The 20,729-nt window shown below is 47.1% G+C and overlaps 1 long non-coding RNA gene across 2 annotated transcripts in view; it reads right to left on the bottom strand.

The window, feature by feature from the left end:
* The window catches only part of LOC146855726 (uncharacterized), a 38,469-nt gene extending 18,632 nt beyond the window's left edge, over positions 1 to 19,837 (bottom strand). For both annotated transcript variants that reach the window (XR_014980869.1, XR_014980868.1), the window contains exons 1-2: positions 19,193 to 19,837; positions 1,239 to 1,292 (exon numbers count right to left, since the gene is read on the bottom strand). This is a non-coding gene — a long non-coding RNA (uncharacterized LOC146855726). The remainder of the gene's footprint in view (positions 1 to 1,238; positions 1,293 to 19,192) is intronic.
* Between the last annotated feature and the right edge of the window lie 892 nt (positions 19,838 to 20,729).

Raw genomic sequence — 20,729 nt, 5'->3', positions numbered from 1 at the left:
CCTTTGAAACTGTCATTCCTTTGTTTCTCAATATTCTCATCACTTTACTCAGTAAGTCTAGATGTTCTTTCTGACCCTTTGAATGTATCAGAATATCGTCTTGGAATGACTCAACCCCCTTTATGTTTCCAAACAGTAAATCCATTAGCTTTTGGAAAACGCCAGACGATGAGGCAAGCCCAAATGGCAGTCTTACATATCTGTAAGCTCCAAAAGGCGTTATGAATGTTGTTAATTTTTTAGATTCTTCGGTTAGACATACCTGGTGGTAAGCAGACTTTAGGTCTATCAAAGTGAAATACCTTGATCCAGCTGTGGACGTTAGTATTTCCTGTATTTTAGGAAGTGGATGGCAGTTTACCAAAATATTTTTATTTAATGATCTTAGGTCTACACACAGTCTTATATCACCAGTTGTCTTCTTTTTAGACACTACAATCGCAGATACCCACTCAGAAGCATCTGCTTTCTCAATAACTCCTTCTTTTTTCAGTTTGTGTAACACTTCTCTCAATTCATCTCTCACAGAGAGTGGTACCGTTCTCACCTTATGCTTTACAGGTATTGCCCCTTCTTTTATTTTTATATCATGTACAAATCCTTTTGCACATCCAATTTTACTTTTGAAAATATCGTCAAATTGTTCCAATATACAATTTAAAACCATATTACCTTCATCAACATGCACTGCATTTACCATGTCTTCTCTCAACAGTATTGGTTCTTTAGCCCCTGGTACAAGGATTACGCCTAGTTTTGCTAGGTCCTTCCATCCCACCAAATTCCTACCTCGCTTCGCTACATATACTTTTGTATTGATATCTCTTCCTTTGAATGTGAGTTTATCACAAAAATAACCCACCATATCAATGTTCTGCTCTCCAAATGCCTTTGGGTTTACATCAGTTTCTTCTAATTTTACATTTCGACATTTTTCCTCAAATATCTTGTCAGATATCAATGTTATGGGTGACCCTGAATCTGCTGTGAATTGTAACTCCACATCACCAATTAATACATTTCCTATTGGTCCCTTAATCCTTCCATCTACACTATCTGTTGATAGTACAATGTTTGCACATATTTCTTGTTCTGACTCACTTAATGCACTTATTCTCATTCCTTCTGCTGTTTTTTTTACATTTAACACATTTCTTACCAATTGCTGGACATGTTTTGCAATCAGCTAAATGTTCCTGTGATCCACATCTGAAGCAACACAAGTTTTTTACTCCTACCTTTTTTCCGCCCCAACTTTTATCGACACCTCTTTGTTCTAATTTCTTTTTGTCCTGTAAATAAAACACGTTAGAATTACTGCATGTACTCAATAATTTGTTTGTTGATATTATTGACCTTTCTATACCCTTTGCAATATCCGTCACTTCCTCTAGTGTCGGATTCCTGCATGTTAACAACCTCTCTTGTACTTTTTTGGAATAGCAGTAAAACACGACTTGATCCCTTATATAGATATCTGTCATGTCTTCAAATTCACAATCTTTTGCTAGAACTCGCAAACATGCTATATACTACTCAACAGTCTCTCCCTCTTCCTGTCTTCTCAATGCGAATTTATGCATTCCTACCATTATATTACTTTCTTCTGAGAATTGTTTCTCAAGTCTTTTTAGGGCTTCTTGGTACTCATTTAATGGTATGAACACCCCTGGCGGGCTTTCATACTCCGGAAGACTATCGAATATTTCTTGTCCTGCTTTTCCTAGAAGACCAAATAAAAGCACTTTTTTCCTTTCAGCGTCATATGTTTTCCCATCAATTGACACTATGTAATTTTCAAACGCCCTTAGCCAACTTTTCCATTTCATTATTGGCTTCCCCGGTTCTTCTAGGAACAATGGTGGTACACATATATTGTAACTTTGCGCCATATTGTACTGTTATGTATTTCCGCTTGTTTCTTCTTACACTTAAGTTCTATTTTCTTCTTTATTTAAAATATTTACTTCTTGTATTTTTATTTTTATTTTCCTCCTTAATACGTTGGTCTATTTACTAGTTTGTTCACACACTAACCAACATTTTCCTCTCAAGAGCAGACCATTTGTTAAAGTGTTATTTACTTTCTCAATGCGCTTCACTTCTCACATGCAGCTGCCACTGGCACCTATTTATTTCCTTGTCAGCACCATTTGATTTCACCTCATGTTCATTTATCGCTTGCTTATGTTGGGCATAGCGCATTAAATATCAACAGTGCCTTTGTTTATTTGTGTTAGTACACACCGTCGCCTTCCATTTATTCAATACGCGCTGCTTTCTTAAATCATTTTCCTCATGCGCGTTATATTCCTCTCAGGCAAATGTCCGATACCTAAAATGGCGGCACGTTCACTACGTCAGTGCGACGTGTCCGGCGTTGCTCCAATAAAACCCGGAGCTGAGCCATACGTCACTTCTGACCTTCAGTTTATTTTTCCTGACAAGATTTTTTCACCAACGACCACCGCGTTATTCTCTCATGCAACGTTCACTTACTTTCTCATGTTGATCGTTGCTTACTCGTAGGCAGTTATTTACTGTTTTAACTCTTCCGACTTTTCATCCGTAATGTTTTTCCTCATCTCACATTTTCATTTGCTTGTGAGCCCGTTTCTTGATCCCGTTCCTCGTCGCCATTGTTATAAACGATCATCAGGCCATGGACGATGCCAAATGAATTCTTTATTGAATTTTACAATATTAAGGGCCCACGAGAGACCAACAGCACTGGCGCGCCCCGCTCACGACAGGATCAGCGAGTGAGCGGGAGCAGCGCTGACGTCACATAAATATTCTCCGAACATTCGGAGATGACAGCTATGTGACGTACACCAAACATAAACAAAGGACTTCACTGGAAGTCGAACAGGGTTATAATTATTTTCAAAACATCCTCAACAGCGGTGATGTCTGAATGTCGGAGGTCAATGGGACTTGAGGCGGAGTCATGGGGCAAGATCATTGTTCCCGGTCTCCTGTTGGAATTGCATGAGAAGGGTGGCCCATTGAAGGGAGATTGGCCTTCTGCGCCAGCCACGAACCTCCTCATAATGCAGGGCTTCTTCTTCCGCTGTGCTCCATTTGCGCATTGCCCCTTACCAGGCAGCTGTTTGAGGAGTAGTACGAGAACACCAGTGGAGTGTAAGTGTGCGTTTGGCGAGAAGGAGTGCTAGTTCTGTGAATCTGGTGTGTTCTTTTTGTTGCTTTTTGCTTCTTAACAAACCTAAGTAGCATTTCTCCCACGAGTATATGTCTGGCAGTTCTGTGACCTTGTGCAGGGCCGTGTGTAATGAGTGTTAAAAGTTTTGTATGGTTGGGCAGTACCACAACATGTGCTTTAGGTCTGCATCGGAAGTGTGATATCATGGGCTGTCAACTTTCGCCTCGGAGAAATAGCAATTTAGCTGTGGCGGGTTAGGTAGGCCCTATGAATGATGAAAAATTGTATGTTCCTAAACTAGGAGCTACATGAGTCCCTCCGCGAAAATTCCAGTGCTCGGCTCCATTCTCTATTGTGTAGCACCCTCCTGAAGTCACCCTCACACTTTTGGAGTAGTCCAGCGATTTAGCCCTCAGTTTGCAGATGGTTTACAGAGCCAAGTAATGAGGTGGCACCCGTCACCCATGATAAGAATGGCTTGTAAAACGGAAAGCGTGTTGGGCTCCTCCATGACTATATTCCAGAAGGCATAGCAAGTGCTGCCTGAGCAATAAAAATAAGCCTGGAGGGAGGCCTGACTTCTCCACCAGCGGATCGAATGGATGATGACCGTTATCGAAAAGATCACCCATCGTGAGTATTGAGCATTCCGTCAGGCTTTAAGTTCACTAGTGGTATAGAATCCCGGGGTTTGGAGCAATCCAACTAGAGGTAAGGTCAGGGCATATACTGGGGAGCCTTGGGAGAGGTGATGTATCCAGGCCATACACGTCTGGGCTGCTGCCACCTGCAAGGGCTAGGGTAAGAATGGTAGCTCCTTTGGGAGAAGCAAGCCACAAATTGTTGATGACGGCAAAAGTTGCTGTTCAGTGCTGGTCTCTCCCAGGTAGCACCCTGCGGTCCACCGAGACAGCCACTGGAGTTGGGCTGCTAGATAACGTCTTGAATTAAGGAGCACCTAGCCCTCTCTCATCCAGTGGGAGCTGCAACTTTGCAAGGGAAACCCGGCATCACTTACCGCCCCAAATGACGGTACAGAAAAGAGTGGCCATCTCTTTAAAGAAGGAGCATGGGGGGTACTATTGGTAGATTTGTAAAATAGTACAGAAGGTGGGGCATGATTATTATTTTTGCCAAGCCGATCTTGCCTATGGGGGTTAGAGGCAGAGGCTGCCAGAAGTGGATTTGCGCCTTAATTCCTGCTAGGGCTCTGCGAAGGTTCCCTTAGTAGAGGTCTGTGGGAGTGTGTTAGAGGTAGACCGTTAGATATCGAATCGCCTTTGCACGCCAATGAAGGAAAACATTCCCGATGTACACCTCACATGGCTGCATGTCCAGGTGAAGAGGGTAGATGGATGATTTGGCCCAGTTAACTCAGAGCCCAGCTGCTAAGGCATATGCAGTCAGGGTGTCCCTAAGGGGCTATAGGCCCATCATCACTTTGCATAGGTACAGGAGCACATTGTCCGCATAGAGTGATATGGCGGGCGTCCTATCTGCAATTGGAATGCCCCATGCCAGACCCTCCTTACGTATTCGTATGGCTAGTGGTTCCACTGTGAGCACAAGCAGCAATGGAGAGAGTAGGTAACACTGTCTTGTCCCATGGCCTACTGGGAAAGGGGCCGAGAACAGACGTCCCAAGCGAGTACGGGAAATGGGTTTGGAATATAGGAGCCAAGTTTATGCTAAGAGCTTGGGCCTAATACTCATGCAGATGGGAACAGTAATAAATAATGCCAAGTTTGGGTGTCAAATGCCATTTTCAGGTCTAGGATGAGGCAAGCTTCTCATGGGAGCTGGTTTTTAACCTGATCCTGTATATGAAAAAGACGGCAGATGTTCTGGGAAGTGCTGCGGCCCGAAACGAAGACATTTTGGTCAGTGTGTATGAGCTTAGGGAGTATTTGGGTGCATCTGTCTACTAAAATCTTGCCTATGACCTAGCTTGACATTTGATCTCTGTTTTCTCACTGGCAAATGTGATAAGATAAACATGGAATTTAAAGGCACATTTATTTATTGCTCAGAATTTTCAACCCACCAAAAATTGGCTCTTGATGGATCCGCAGTTTGGGAAGCTCTGCTCTAAAAGATTATATTCAGATTCACCCAATGGGTGGTGCAAGGGCCCTATTTATACTTTTCAAAGGGGTCCCACTTTCAAAGATACATTATTCAAGTGTGCAAAAGAAGGCAGTAACGAAGGCAAGGATGAAGACTGCTCCCTTTATTTCACATTCCTTCAGGATTGGGGCTACAACCTCATGTGTTTGCAGCGGCCTTAAGCCAGGTCTAGTCCACAGGATAGGTAGAGGTAAGTCAGATTGCTATAAGTGTTATATCCGATTCAGTTATCTTCTGGCTTGTGACCTTGTTTCTCTTTTGGCTAATGATTTGCTTTCTCTCAGATGTGTGCATTAGGTGTCATGCCGCCTTCCGAAGTTATGGCTATTGTGATGACTTGGGCAGCATTTCAGCAACCCCACATGATGTTTCTCTCCTGTCTACTACTTCTGCTCTCTACTGATAAAGGGCCAAACCCAGAAACACGTTTCTATAGATAACAGCACTACCCGAACCAACTTTGGTGAAAAATGACAGCAACTTTGAAGTAAGTGTACTGCATTTACCAGAATGCAATGGGGTGAACTGTGCTAGGGTGAGAGACAGAGTGCTCTCTCCCTCCCTTTTGTTTCAAAGGCTCCTTTGAGCCAAGGAGCTGACGAGTTCACCTGGGACACACCTGTGTGCCTGCGGAGTGGTAATGTGACCTGTGAAGACTTGGGCAGCATTTCAGCAACCCCAGATGATTTTTCTCTGCTCTCCACTACTTCTGCTCTCCACTGATGAAGGGCTAAACCCAGAAACATGTGTCTAGAGATAACAGCACTACCTGCACCACCTTTGGTGAAAAACTAAAGCAACTTTGAAGTGAGCGTACTGCATTTACCAGAATGAAGTGGGGTGAACTGTGCTGGGATGAGAAACAGAGTGCTCCCTCTCCCCTTATAGTGCACAGGATAGATAGATGGAAGCCAGATTGTTATAAATGTTATATTTGATTCAGATTCAGATTATGGTCTCTCTTGCTCACACCTCGGTTAGTACATCTGCCGCCAGCTTCAGGGTTTGCATGCAGTATGTGGCAGACTGGATGACTATAAATTCCCTGAAGCTGAATGGTGAAAAGACCGAGGTGTTGATATTTGGGAAGAACCAGAATCTGTGGTCGAGCGAGTGGTGGCCCTCTTCTCTTGGCATCTGCCCCACCCCCTCCCTATCTGCCAGAAATCTGGGAGTGATATTTGACACCTCACTCTCTATGTCCCTGCAAGTCAACAGGACCGTTGCTACCTGCTGTGGTGTGATCCGGGTACTCAACAAAATCCGTGGGTACCTTTCCCCCCAGGCGCGTAAACAGGTTGCAGTCGCCCTGGTGGGTTCGAGACTGGATTACTGCAACTCCCTCTATATGGAAGTCAACAAAGGGCTGATCCACCGTTTGCAGACTCTTCAGAACTCTGCAGCACGCTTTGTTTTGAATCTCCCCAAAGCCTCCTCTGCCACCTTAGCCAGGAAAGAGCTTCATTGGCTTCCGGTACAGCACAGAATCGCCTTCAAAATCCTCTGTCTCACCCACAGAGCATTGATGGATGGTCCTGCTAGTGCCATTGGTTCTCTTCTCTCGCGCTATGTCCCCACAAGAAACCTGCGCTCTGCGGGACTCTGTCAACTAGCTGTCCCCCGCATCAAATTTGTCAGTTGGGGAGCCAGAGCCTTTTCTGTCGTCGCTCCGCAATTGTGGAACTCCCTCCCCATGGAGATAAAAACTCTCCCTTCCATCGACTCTTTCAAAAAGGCTCTAAAAACGTATTTCTTTAAGAAGGCCTACTCATGATTAAATAGGACTAGGTAGGGTCTTAAGTTGCTGTATTTAATCTAGGCGCCTTGACGCCCACTGGGCTAAGTACGCGCGATACAAGAATCTCCTCATCAGTTATCTTCTGGTTTGTGGCTTTGTTCTAATAATTAGCTTTCCTTCCGATATATGTGTATTAGGTGTCATGCCCCTCCGGATGTTTTGGTTATTGGGCACTCTTTTGTTCAGCGTGCACAGAAGGTATGCTACAATGAAGATTTTGATGTGCGTGACTTAGAAGTTTCAGAATTCAGGATTAGGTGGTTTGGCATTGGGGGCATTCACCTGCAGACGATGGGACCAATAGTTCAAAAAATCTTGGAATGGCGGATTCATGGCCTACTCAGGTATTCACAGGTATAACAATTTGGCACAGTTTAGCTGTAAAAACGTGATTGACCTATTGAATATTGAGTTTTACTTGTCTGATGTGAATGTTCCCAGCGCAGTAGTTGCAAAGTCTCACAATTTCTAGAGGGTTTGGAGAGGGGAGTCCTTAGTTGGGGCCCTTAACAAATCAGTTAAGTGCATGAACAGAGGGCTTATCAAACTACTCTGCACATGTAGCCTTAGGTCTGTTACACATGAATGTCTTAGGGGCAAACGATGTTTCATCATGACCAGGGTACAATTATCCCAGGAGGATAATGAGTTGTTTGTTCTTACCTTGTTTTCGTTCTTGGTATCTTCTGGAGGCAGTCTGGATGGTAGATGAACCATGAGGCCTGTGGTGAGGTGGGATCGTGGTTGGCAGTGAGATTTTGGGTGACCTCATCTTGCATCAAAAAATTATTTTACATGATTGGCTAGTCTAATTCTGGGCCTCAATGTTGGGTATATGGTACCTTAAATGTTGACAGGAGGTTGGGGGTGGATACTGCCGCAGCGGTTTCTGGTGTCTACTTGGCTCGGCGCCACATTAATTTTGGCTTTTTGCATTACTGAGGGATGTAGTCTGTGCTGAGGAACCAAGTGTTGGCATGGTTGCCCAGCCTATCTCTTTATTGGGTGTCAAGGGGTCCTCCAAGGCATGCCTCTGGCATGGTATTTTAGACATGCATCAGTGTGGATCACTTCTTCCCTTTTTTTAAGAGGAGCTGAGAAAGAAACATTCTGGTGGGCCTTCATATTACAGGTAAGGGGGCTCTGATTGGTTTCTGAAGATGCAGAGAGGACCTGGGGAGGAGCTCACAAAAAGATTTCCAGCTGGATGGTTGGTTAGGTTTTAATTCAGTCTAACTCACTCTGTATGGGGACCGATATTAACATTACAAATTTGTAAGATGTCACATTTAATCATTCTCTGTCTAACTGATGTTTCTTCCTTTGCAAGAATGTTGCAAATAAGTAGTGACTGAAATATTTATCTCCAACCAAAAAAAAAAAAAAGGAATTCTGTCTCTGGTCAGTTTTTAGGTCAAAGCCTACCAGACAGTGCATTGAAAAACAGAGGTCATATGTCAGGATCTGTCTTCCAGGGAGCCTGGTGTTTACTTGTTTTTCTCTGACTTCAAAGTGAGAGAATTTATGTGACAATCTTGCTGTGAAACAGAAAGGCTTTTTTCTGGAACACAACAAAAATGAACTGTTGGAAATGGCCCTTTTTGCAAGGTCATCCCTAAACTTTTTGCCTTCCTCCTGTATTTTTTCTAACCTGTTTTTGTTGGCTTTATGACTCTGGGCACTTTACCACTGCTGATCAGTGCTAAAGTGCATATGCTCTCCCTATGTAAATATGACATGTGAATTGGTATATCGATGATTGGCTTATTTGGTTTGCCTGTTAGTCCCTAGTAGCGTGGCCTGTGTGTGCCCAGGGCTGGTAAACCAAATGCTGCTGGTGGGCCTGCAGTGCTGGATTGCGCCACCCACAGAAGCAGCTTGTAAAGTGTGTCTCAGACCTGCCACTCCAGAGTCTGTGTGCAGTCCAGAACTGCCATCTTGGCTGTGAAGTGCCCACACTTCCCAGCCCCTGAAGCTTTCCTTGGCATCATGTAAGTCACCCCTATGGTAGGGTACATTGTATGTGTAAGGTAGGACATGCTCTAATGTGTGTAGCATGTCCTGGTAGTGAATTACACACAATTTTGTTTTTCACTACTGTAAGGCTACCTGTTCTCCATAGGCCAGAATGGGCAGTTTGACTATTACATTCTATAATACTAACTGACCCAAAGAACATGGTAGAAAAACGAATTTAGTATGCCTGAGCTCAGAATATTAAAATACATCTTTTAGTGAAGTTTATTTTTATATTCTGTGTTTGAAAATACCACTTTTAGAAAGTAGGTATTTTCTTGCCTAAGCCTTCCAGTGTGCTCTGCTGTTGTGTATTGGCTGTCTGGTTTTGGAGGGACACGGCAGGCTGAGTCAGACCTGGGTTGAATAGAGAGATCTGCATTGGAGTATGAGGAGGGGTAGCTCCTTGACCTGAAGAGGGCTGTGCCTGGCAAGGTGAACGCTGGCTCCACCTCCTACTGTGCGTCTGAGGCAGACCCCCTCTTTCTGAAAGGAAGGGTGCAGCCTGGTAAACAAAGTGCTCCAGGACTGACCAGAACTGGTTCTGGCTGGGTTCAGTGACTTGTAGCTTCTGAGAACAAAGACTTTTGGGGTATAAATATCTGTGCTCAAACCCCTACAATTGGTATTGCTCCTGGACAACAAGAAGAACCTCTGTCCGTGTAACTGAAGGAATCTGCAGGAGGTGACTGTCCTTGTGCTTGTATGCTGTTTCTTGGATTGGCCTGCAGTAGTTCACTGGACTTGGAAGAAGAGGAAAAGGACTTTAAAGAGAACTTTTATTTCAACTTGCTAAAGCAATCACCCAAGGGCTAGAAGAGAGCTAGCCTCCTGCTGGAGTCTCAGGCACATCAGACTCCACCACCAGCCTCCTGTCTCCTCCCAACGAGGATTTCTATCTGCAGGTGAGGCTCATGTGAGTTCCAGGGCCTATAGTTCTACTCCAGAAAAAAGAGTGCTGAAAATTGTTGCTAACGCCCGTTTGCGGGCCGCCACAGCTGAAGCGCGTACGAAAAATCATCGCGCTGCTGCCGCTGAGTGCTCGCTACCGGAGATCCTTGCATCACACGTTTGCGGGCTGCCAAATGCTCGCTGACCTCAAGATTATCGCATTGCATGTTTACGGGCCTCCAAGTGCACGCTAACCAAAGATCATCGCATCGAGTTCATCGCTTCAAGACATCGCAGCGCGGACGCCGGGCGTCCACCATTTTTATCGCATCGCATCAGGATCGTCGCTCCCTCACGGAGTGCCATTTCTTTTCATCGCAACAAGATCGCACACGCAACAGGCTCGGTGCATCATCCTCCCTTGCGGCAAGGATTTCAACGCATCGCCGGCTTAGCGTGGAGAAGTTTGTCGCTATGTCCTGCACACAGATCAGCGCATCATCCTCCCTTGCGGCAAGGATTCAACGCATCGCTGGTCACGCGTGAGGAAAATCATCGCTACAGCTCCTTAGCGACATTTTGGTTGCTTTGCTACAGAATCCAGGTACTTTGTGAGTAAAAGGGTCGCAGAGACCACTGCTTTGAACTGAACCCCTCTTTGCACACTTTGAACTATTTTTGCAGCATTCCAAGAGTAACCCTATTTTCTAGTATTGTGGCTTTTTACTGTTATTGGTCTTGTGTTAAGTCTATATATAAAGATACCTATTTTTTTATAACTACTTGTGTGGTGTCCCTTTGTAGTGTTACTCACTGTGTTACTGTGTATGGTCATAAATGCTTCACACACTGGCTCCGAGATAAGCCTAGCTGCTCATGCTACGTTACCACAGGGTTGAGCAGGGGTTATCAAAGGGTGTAGCCCGCTTACTCTGACTTAGGAAGAAGGGTCCCTATTTGGACAGTGGCCAGCCATTGCCAACTAGAGACCCCAATTTCTAACATTGGTGGTCAGCGGTGAGGATCTGGACTTGCATTTATGATCGCATACAGTAATTATGGTGTACACTACTAGTGAGTGCAGACCATAACGCAACCACATACGTTTTGAGGTTTTGGTTCTATTTTTGATTCATCATTGCCAGTTATTGTTACAATGGGTCTTGCTGAAATGAGGTCTACTTTTTATATAGAGGATCTGTTGACCTACAGTCTAGAAGAGCTAAGGGGGTTCTCTGAGGAGAGAGGTTTAGCAGTGAGTAGGAAGGAGACTCAGTTATCCTTGCAGACTTCCCTGAAACTTTGGCAACAAGACAGATGGAGATTCTTGGAGTCCCAGTACACCTACCAAGAGGATAGTTGGTCTGAGGGTGGCTCTGGAGAATTTGAAGAGGATGGAGAAAGTGTTATGGAATATATCAGAGGTGGGGAGTCCCTTGCTGAGTTTAGTGCCTATGGTAGTGACCGATTCCCTTTATGGTCCCCAGAAGAGTTGGTGGACAGGTGGGAGGGTCCCATAGGTAGGGAGTCCCTTGCGGGATCTAGTGCCCAGAGTAGTGCCCAATCCCCTTCATGGTCCCCAGAAGAGTTGGACAGACAGAGGGAGAGGGAAAACCAGCTGGAATTAGAGAGGCTCCAAATGGCGATTGCCCAGCTGGAGGCACACCTAGCACAGATAGCAGTAAAGGAAAAGTTAGCTCTGGAGGGTAGGTTATCCCCTGAGCGCAGTGCTAATTGTCTGGATTCACCAGTGTGGGTGGGGTCCAGTGGTGGCAGCAAAATTTAGTTATGTAATGATGACAGTGTAGTCCACCCACCCAGAGATGTGGCACCTGACTCGGAGAATGGGGTTGATCTACACCAGAGGATTCAAGGATATGAGGCAGCTCCATTGGTGTGCAGTGTTCCTGAGATGGATTGGGGAACTAGCGCAGGGGCCCATAGTCCTAGTGAGGGGGAGGACACCCTACCGACTCTAGATGTGAGGTGCAGGGAGAGGGGTTCCCCCGTGGTTGAAGTCCTGGTGTATGAGTGTGAGAACCGCCCAGAAGAGTGTGGGTTGAGTGATAGAGACAGTCATGTAATGTCTCGCCCATTTCAGGAGAGTGGTGTGGGGTATATATGTGAGGCACTGGATTGTGAGGTGAAGGTTAGCTCCTGCGTGGAACTGTGTAATCCAATTGTGGGAGAGCATATTGTGAGTTCCTGTTTTCCAGAGCTAAACCAACACCTGTTAGAGCGTGAGTTCTCTGATCATAGGAAGCTTGCACAGGAGGCAGACCTCTGGGTGAGTACCAGAGGCTCTGTAGAGGCATTAGGGAATGACCCTAATAGGAGTGGTTCAGAGGTCTTCCAGCCCAGAGTGGTGGGAGAGGTCTGGGGGGATGCAGCTAGGTCCCCTTGTTGTGAGGAGGTTGTAGGGCCTCACAGCCTGTCTCGTGGGAGCAGGAGTGAGACTGGCATGGGTCCCGAAGTGCCCCCACCTCAGTCTCCAGTACTGGATGGTTCCATGAGGGAACACCAGGTAGGGAATCTAGTCTGTCCAGATGGACCGTCAGTTGTGGGGAGTCTCCCCGTGTTAGGTGAGCTGGGAGTGCCTGTAGTCAGGCCTCCATCAACTCTTGTGTCTGGCAGTGCCACTCCTAGGGGGAGGGTGCAGAAGTCCAGCTTGAGGGGTGAGAGGGGGAAGGAGCCCCCAGTGGGAGAACCAGTGGATCAAGGGCCAGTCAGGAGGGCTGAGCCCCAGAGGAGTGACCATGGTGATACCACTTCTGTCCTGGGAGATCTTCACGCACTGTCAGGTGGACAGGGACCGGGAGATCTGCGCCAGGCAGACTGTCACGCAACACAGGAGTTATGGGTTACCCTCGGGGAGCGTGTTGGTACTCCCCAAGAAGTCCTGGTTCACCAGGAAATTGCTCAAACGCAGGGGATGGTCCCTGGGTTGGGAGGCCAGGTACAGGCTATTCCTGACCTGGAAGGAAGGACATCGATGGGTGGTGTCCTGCCCGTGGGGTTGATGTTGTGTGCGCCCCTTGAAGTCCTGGTTGGCCAGGCAGTTGTTCCGCTGCAGGGGTTGGTCCCTGGGTTGGTAAGTCAGGTCCAGGTGTTGTCTGACTTGGAGGGAGGGACAACTGTAAGCAGTGTCCCGACCATTTTTTTTCCTAAGAGCACCACTCCAGGTGGGAGGGTACAGTATGCTGGAAGGGGGTGCAGAGGAAGGGAGTCCTCGCCTCTGACCCCGGTGCAACCTGAGGGTTTTTCCAGGTTGGTAGATCGGTCGCAGGGTCAAGGCCCTGAACTGGTGGAGGGGTGTGTTTCCCTCGAGGGGGGCCTGTGTGCTCCCCAGGAAGTCCTGGTGTGCCAGGCAGACTGTTGCACAATTCTAGAGGAGTGTGTTTTCCTAGGGGGGAATTGGTGTACCCCTCCAGGAGTCCTGGGTTGCCAGGCACAGGTCCAGCCTAAGGGTACAGACCCTGGGTTGGAGGACCAGGTTCAGCGTGTCCCCCCTGACCTGGAGGAAGGGGCCACTGCTAACAGTGCCCCTACCGGTTTGTGTTATGGGGGCCCCTCTCCAGGTGGGAGGGTACAGGGCGCCAGTAAGGGGAGCGGGGAGAGGGCAGCCTCACCCCTGACCTCCGCCCAGTCTAAAGGTACAGACCCTAGGCTGGGATGCCTGTTTCAGGATAGAACCCCTGAACTGGTGGGCGAATTGTGCAGGACACCTGCCACAGGTGCCCTGACATTTCTGGAAGGGGGTACCGAGCCCCAAGGAGGAGGACCGGGTGTGGAAAAGCCCACCCCAGTCTCCCGTCCAGCCGCTGGATACAGGCCCAGGGCTGGCGGGTCAGAGTCAGGGTGGCGTGCCTGACCTGACAGAAGGGAGAGTGGACAAAAGGTGCTGGGCACCTGGGGCTACTGCCCCCCGCTCTCTGATGCCACAGAGGTTTGAGAGCCCTGAGAGGTATAGGGCCTGGGTCTCATCGCTGACTACTGTCCGTAGAAACTGTGGCTTGCTATCTCTCTGTTGGGACCCACCTGTGAGCAAGCTAGGGATAGGTGCTGCACAGGTGGTGTCCACAGGTGAAGGGAAGTGTTCCTCATTGGTTGTGGCAGTGGGCCCTGAGAGTGTGGATCAGGGGATCCCACAGGGTTCGGAGTGGCGTAGAACTGAAGTATGCCCCTGCAGTCGCGGGCCAGATCCATGTTCTATCACACAAAGCAGGGAAGCCCATCAAGGTAGTGATTGGTCTCGCCTGCATTTTGGCTGGAAGGGGGTTGTGTTGGAAATGGCCCTATTTGCAGGGTCATCCCTAAACTTTTTGCCTTCCTCCTGTATTTTTTCTAACCTATTTTTGTTGGCTTTATGACTCTGGGCAATTTACCACTGCTGATCAGTGCTAAAGTGCATATGCTCTCCCTATGTAAATATGACATGTGAATTGGTATATCCATGATTGGCTTATTTGGTTTGCCTGTTAGTCCCTAGTAGCGTGGCCTGTGTGTGCCCAGGGCTGGTAAACCAAATGCTGCTGGTGGGCCTGCAGTGCTGGTTTGCGCCACCCACAAAAGAGTAAAGTGTGTCTCAGACCTGCCACTGCAGAGTCTGTGTGCAGTCCAGAACTGCCATCTTGGCTGTGAAGTACCGACACTTCCCAGCCCCTGAACCTTCCCTTGGCATCATGTAAGTCAACCCTATGGTAGGGTGCATTTTATGTGTAAGGTAGGACATGCTCTAATGTGTAGCATGTCCTGGTAGTGAATTACACACAATTTTGTTTTTCACTACTGTAAGTCTACCTGTTCTCCATAGGCCAGAATGGGCAGTTAGACTATTACATTCTATAGTCCTAACTGACCCAAAGAACATGGTAGAAAAACGAATTTAGTATGCCTGAGCTCAGAATATTAAAATACATCTTTTAGTGAAGTTTATTTTTATATTCTGTGTTTGAAAATACCACTTTTAGAAAGTAGGTATTTTCTTGCCTAAGCCTTCCAGTGTGCTCTGCTGTTGCGTATTGGCTGTCTGGTTTTGGAGGGACAGGGCAGGCTGAGTCAGACCTGGGTTGAATACAGAGGGGTAGCTCCTTGACCTGAATAGGGCTGTGCCTTGCAAGGTGAACGCTGGCTCCACCTCCTACTGTGCGTCTGAGGCAGACCCCCTCTTTCTGAAAGGAAGGATGCAGCCTGGTAAACAAAGTGCTCCAGGACTGACCAGAACTGGTTCTGGCTGGGTTCAGTGACTTGTAGCTTCTGAGGACAAAGACTTTTGGGGTATAAATATCTGTGCTCAAACCCCTACAATTGGTATTGCTCCTAGACAACAAGAAGAATCTCTGTCCGTGTAACTGGAGGAATCTGCAGGAGGTGACTGTCCTTGTGCTTGTATGCTGTTTCTTGGATTGGCCTGCAGTAGTTCACTGGACTTGGAAGAAGAGGAAAAGGACTTTGAAGAGAACTTTTATTTCAACTTGCTAAAGCAATCACCCAAGGGCTAGAAGAGAGCTAGCCTCCTGCTGGAGTCTCAGGCACATCAGACTCCACCACCAGCCTCCTGTTTCCTCCCAGCGAGGATTTCTATCTGCAGGTGAGGCTCCTGTGAGTTCCAGGGCCTCTAGTTCTACTCCAGAGAAAAGAGTGCTGAAAATCGTCGCTAACGCCCGTTTGCAAGCCTCCGCCGCTGAAGAGCGTACGGAAAATTATCGCGCTGCTGCCGCTGAGTGCTCGCTACCGGAGATCATCGCATCACATGTTTGCGGGCTGCCAAATGCTCGCTGACCTCAAGATTATCGCATCGCATGTTTGCGGGCCTCTAAGTGCTCGCTAACCAAAGATCATCGCATCGAGTTCATCGCTTCAAGACATCGCAGCGCGGACGCCGGGTGTCTGCCATTTTTATCGCATCACATCAGGATCGTCGCTCCCTCACGGAGCGCCATTTCTTTTCATCGCAACAAGATCGCACATGCAACAGGTTTGGCGCATCATTCTCCCTTGCGGCAAGGATTTCAACGCATCGCTGGCTTAGCGTGGAGAAGTTTGTCGCTTTGTCCTGCACACAGATCAGCGCATCATCCTCCCTTGCGGCCAGGATTCAAAGCATCGCTGATCACGCGTGAGGAAAATCATCGCTACAGCTCCTTAGCGACATTTTGGTTGCTTTGCTACAGAATCCAGGTACTTTGTGAGTAAAAGGGTCGCAGAGACCACTGCTTTGAACTGAACTCCTCTTTGCACACTTTGAACTATTTTTGCAGCATTCCAAGAGTAACCCTATTTTCTAGTATTGTGCCTTTTTACTGTTATTGGTCTTGTGTTACGTCTATATATAAAGATACTTATTTTTTGTATAACTACTTGTGTGGTGTCCCTTTGTAGTGTTCCTCACTGTGTTACTGTGTATGGTCATAAATGCTTCACACACTGCCTCTGAGATAAGCCTAGCTGCTTGTGCTACGTTACCACAGGGTTGAGCAGGGGTTATCAAAGGGTGTAGCCCGCTTACTCTGACTTAGGAAGAAGTGTCCCTACTTGGACAGTGGCCAGCCATTGCCAACTAGAGACCCCCATTTCTAACATGAACTGTGCTGATATTTCTAAAATATATCAGAATTAGAAAAGTACAAATTGGGTTTATTTTTTGCATATCTGAAGTGTGGTGGAAACAAACATTTGAATAAGATCATAACATATCAATACACTAGGTGATGACATTTCAACACATTATCATTTGTGTGCAGTATATCTGCATGTCTGTGGAAATGTAATGGTCATTTCAATTGAATATATGTTGTCTATAATGAAAGTGTGCTACCACATCATGCATACTCCACACTATGCCCCTCGACTCTACTCCACTCCACTCTACTCAACTCTATGCCCCTCCAATCTAAGTCACGCTACTCCATTCTGCAATACAACACTCCACTCTACGGCATGTCACTCGATTCTCCGACATTCCACGTCACTCCACTCTACTCTACGACATGCAACTCAGCTCCACTCTACGCCATGCCACACCACTCCACTCTATGCCCCTCTACAACACACCACTCCACTCTATGCCACTCTTCTCTACGCCCCTCCACTCTACGCCTCTCCACCCCACACCATTTACCCCACTTTACTCCACCCCACTCCACTCCAATCTATATCAACCTACTCCACTCTAATCTACCCTATATACCCAACTACACTTCAGGCTTCCCCACTCCAGTCTACCCCACTTCACTCCAGTCTACTCCACTCCAATCTGCCCACTCCACCCCACCACAATCTACCCACTCCAATCTACCCCACTCCAATCCCCCAATCTACCCACATCCACGTCATTCTACCACAAACTACTCCACTCCAATCCAGTCTAACCCACTTCACCCCACTCCACCCACTGCAATCTGACCCACACCACTTCACCCAATCTCCCCACCCCAATCTCCCCATCCCACTCCAATCTACCACACTCCAATCTACCCCACTGCAATCTACCCCATCTACCCCTCTCCACTCGAATCTGCACAGCTCCACCCCAGTTTACTCCAATCTCCCCCACCTCACCCAACTTCACCCCAACCCACTCCAACCTATACTACTTTAATCTACTGCACTCCACACCAATCTACCTCACTCCACTCAAATCTATCCCAATCTACCCACTTCATTCCAGTCTACCCCACTCCACTCCACCCCACCCCACCCTAATCTACCTGACTCCACTCCATTCAACCTCATTCCACTCCATTTTACCCCACTCAAACCTTCCCCAGTCCACTCCAATCGAATCAACTCTACTCCCATTTACCCCACCCCAATCTACCCCACTCCACTTTACCCCTCTCCACTCCACCCTACTCCTATCTACCCCACTTTACTTCACTCAGTCTACCCCAATCCAATCTATCCCACTCTACTCCATTACATTCTACCCAGTCTACACCACTCTAGCCCACTCCACTCTACTCCGCTCCGCTCCACTCTTGCCCAATCTACCCCACTCTACTCTACCCCAATGTACCCTACTCCAATCTACCCCAATCCACCCCAACCCACCATACCCCACTAACTTTAAGCCATGCTAAACAGCAGCTACACTGGTGTACAACATGGTTAAAACACATTGCGAAAGCCAATATCTCTTGCATAGGCGAGACCTTTTGGCTTTGCCAATGCTTGCTTCTGTGTGGGGCTGTCTTTGCTTGCAGCTCTGAACACCGCTTCCCGGGTCCTCTGATTAAATCATCTGATTTGTACCCAAGGGTTTTAATGTTAGCATCCTCCTGAAGAATATGTGCCCCGGCCTCTCTAGATGCTGTTGAAGAGGAGGAGCAGGGGGCCAGTGAGTGGATGGAAGCCATGGATCTAAAACGGTAGCCCTGCTGCTCGAACTTGAGGACGCTTTCCTGGGTCAAGCTTGTTAACTCAGGATTTGACTTTGAGATCACAAATTCAGTTTCAATCTAGCTCGTATTGAGCCAAAGTTATTGCCAGAGGGCTATTGAATGAAGGACTTCTTGGGGAGAGTTGACATGCGGAGACCTGCTCCTATTGCAAATATTTCCAGAAATTCTTAGCTCAGTTTGTTTCACATGCTGTTTCAGATGTGGCCTCAGTTTTTTACTTAGCATTTTTATGAATGGGACCTGAGGTACACGGAAATAGTAATCTGCCAAGAATATTGTCAGGGACTGAAATTTAAGTAGAAGTGGGCATAACTGACATAATTCTCTGTAATTACCTCAAAATTACTTGTAATTACTTGTAATTATGCGAGAAGCGTAATCCTGCATTTAGTGCCTTTTTTTGTGCAAAATGCAACCTTGCTTCCAAAATGCACCTGAGGATGCGTTTTGCACAGAGAAAATAGCGCTAAATTCTACAGGACACAGACAGCATGTTTCTCTTAGTTTGTTGTTCCTGTGCTCCTGTGGTAGGATTTTCGCTCCAAATTACTCTTAATTACTCAATGTGGCCTTATCGCGTAATTTCACCAGAGTAAAGCGTAATTACCGATATCACTCCAATTACTCTGGCTTAATTAAACTTTCCCCCAGGCCTACATTTAAGTGTCCATGGGACTGAAATGTATGTAAGTCTCTGTACTCCTTAGCCCCTCCCCCGGAATAAGAGCCCCCTCCACTGCAGAGTTGGGACACTTTGGTGGGGCAGATCCGGTAAACTTGCACTGTGGTTGTTACCTTTGCTTGTACACTCGTCCATGCTTGGCGTCAACAGAGGATGTCAGTGTTCTCTGATTTCATCTCTAATGACTTTCTCAAATCCAGGCATTCATTCTCCCAGAAAGCACACTGTCTATTCCGCTGAGTTCTAGCGTGAGTGGCTGGGCCCCGGGCTAGTCTGCCAAGCCCCTCCACAAGAAGGGCTCATTGATATTTTAAGCCCGTGTCTTTCCTCTTCAGTGGCCCTGCTGGTGAGACCGGTGTTGTGTCAGGAGGGGATAATTCGAGCCTGGGGCGGCAGGGGGGATCAAGGCTTCCGGGAAGCGGGTCTGAGTCCTCCTGCAGTGTAAGCATGTCTCCCATCCATATGGGCTGCACTCTCCTGGCACGAGGGCGCCGTTCGAGCCCGTGGCCCCGCAGCCAGACACAAAAGCCTTAATCTGCACTAATCATTCTTTGATAAGAGGGTCAGGGCCTCCTGCTGCGGTCTCTTCGAGCACACGGCCGCATCCTCGGTAATCCGCACTGCTGCTCCCGTTCCGCAGGAAGCCCGAGGCACGGCGGGGCAATGGCGGCAAAACACGCATTGCCCAATGACGCAGACCTGCCCAAGGGACGATGGGTAGGAGGAGGAGGGCAACCACCGCTCACCAGACATCCGAGGCACACCTTCAGTCGAATAGAGCTGCTTGTTGCCTTCACGTCAGCAGAGGCAAATTATTACAGTCATGATTTTATTTTTAGCATTTTATGCCGGGCTTGTATTTAGCTTCTTCCTTTTTAATTCCAGAAAGTGTTGTTAGCTATAAAGACAGGACGGGATAACTATGTGCCAGAGGACACGTTGCCTGGTTGCAATTCATTGACTAGTTTCTAGTTAGTTTAAGGTAATTATTGACATTTCCTTAACCGTGCTAACATTTCCAGTAACACTGCTAAAGTACCTATACTGACATCAACTACTCTTTTGGAGGGTGACATAACTCAGTCCCACGTGCACTGTAATAAGCCTGGAAAGATTGCGTCATAGAAATAGAAGCAAGAGCCTGAGGCAGCATAAAAGAAGTGACAAGCACCCTGGCCCAGAGATCATTTCATACAACCAAAAGAAATAAAATATGTGACAACACAATATAGTTCGGTAGCTAACAAACACTACAACATAAAAATCTCATTCTTCTTGATATGCAATAAAATAACACATTATATATTACTCTTTGCTAAATATAAGGAAGTGAAATGCAATAATGAACGTTACTCCTAATAGACATTTTAGCCCACTGTTGAGGATGATATCGGCCCCTAAACCTGAGTTAGGGAGATAACCCAGATGAGGGCCTTTAACAAGTGGTGTACCACTAGACAGAAGGGCTATAATGCTTAAAAAATATTGTGAGGTTTGTGGGGTATTATATGATATGGTTGTGCAACCTCACTGTGTAGCACACTCACAAAGCCGTCTTGGGCCCAGTCAGGCTCGTTTGTAAAACCTTTTGCTCAACCCTGGGTAGTTGTGGATTTCAGCAGCGAAGTTTAAACAAAGGAACTAGTGTAA

Source organism: Triturus cristatus, chromosome 4_1 (assembly GCF_964204655.1).
Source record: "Triturus cristatus chromosome 4_1, aTriCri1.1, whole genome shotgun sequence".
NCBI lineage: Eukaryota > Metazoa > Chordata > Amphibia > Caudata > Salamandridae > Triturus > Triturus cristatus.
The sequence above is the reverse complement of the archived record's forward strand: the minus strand, read 5'-3'. Positions and strand labels throughout refer to the sequence as shown.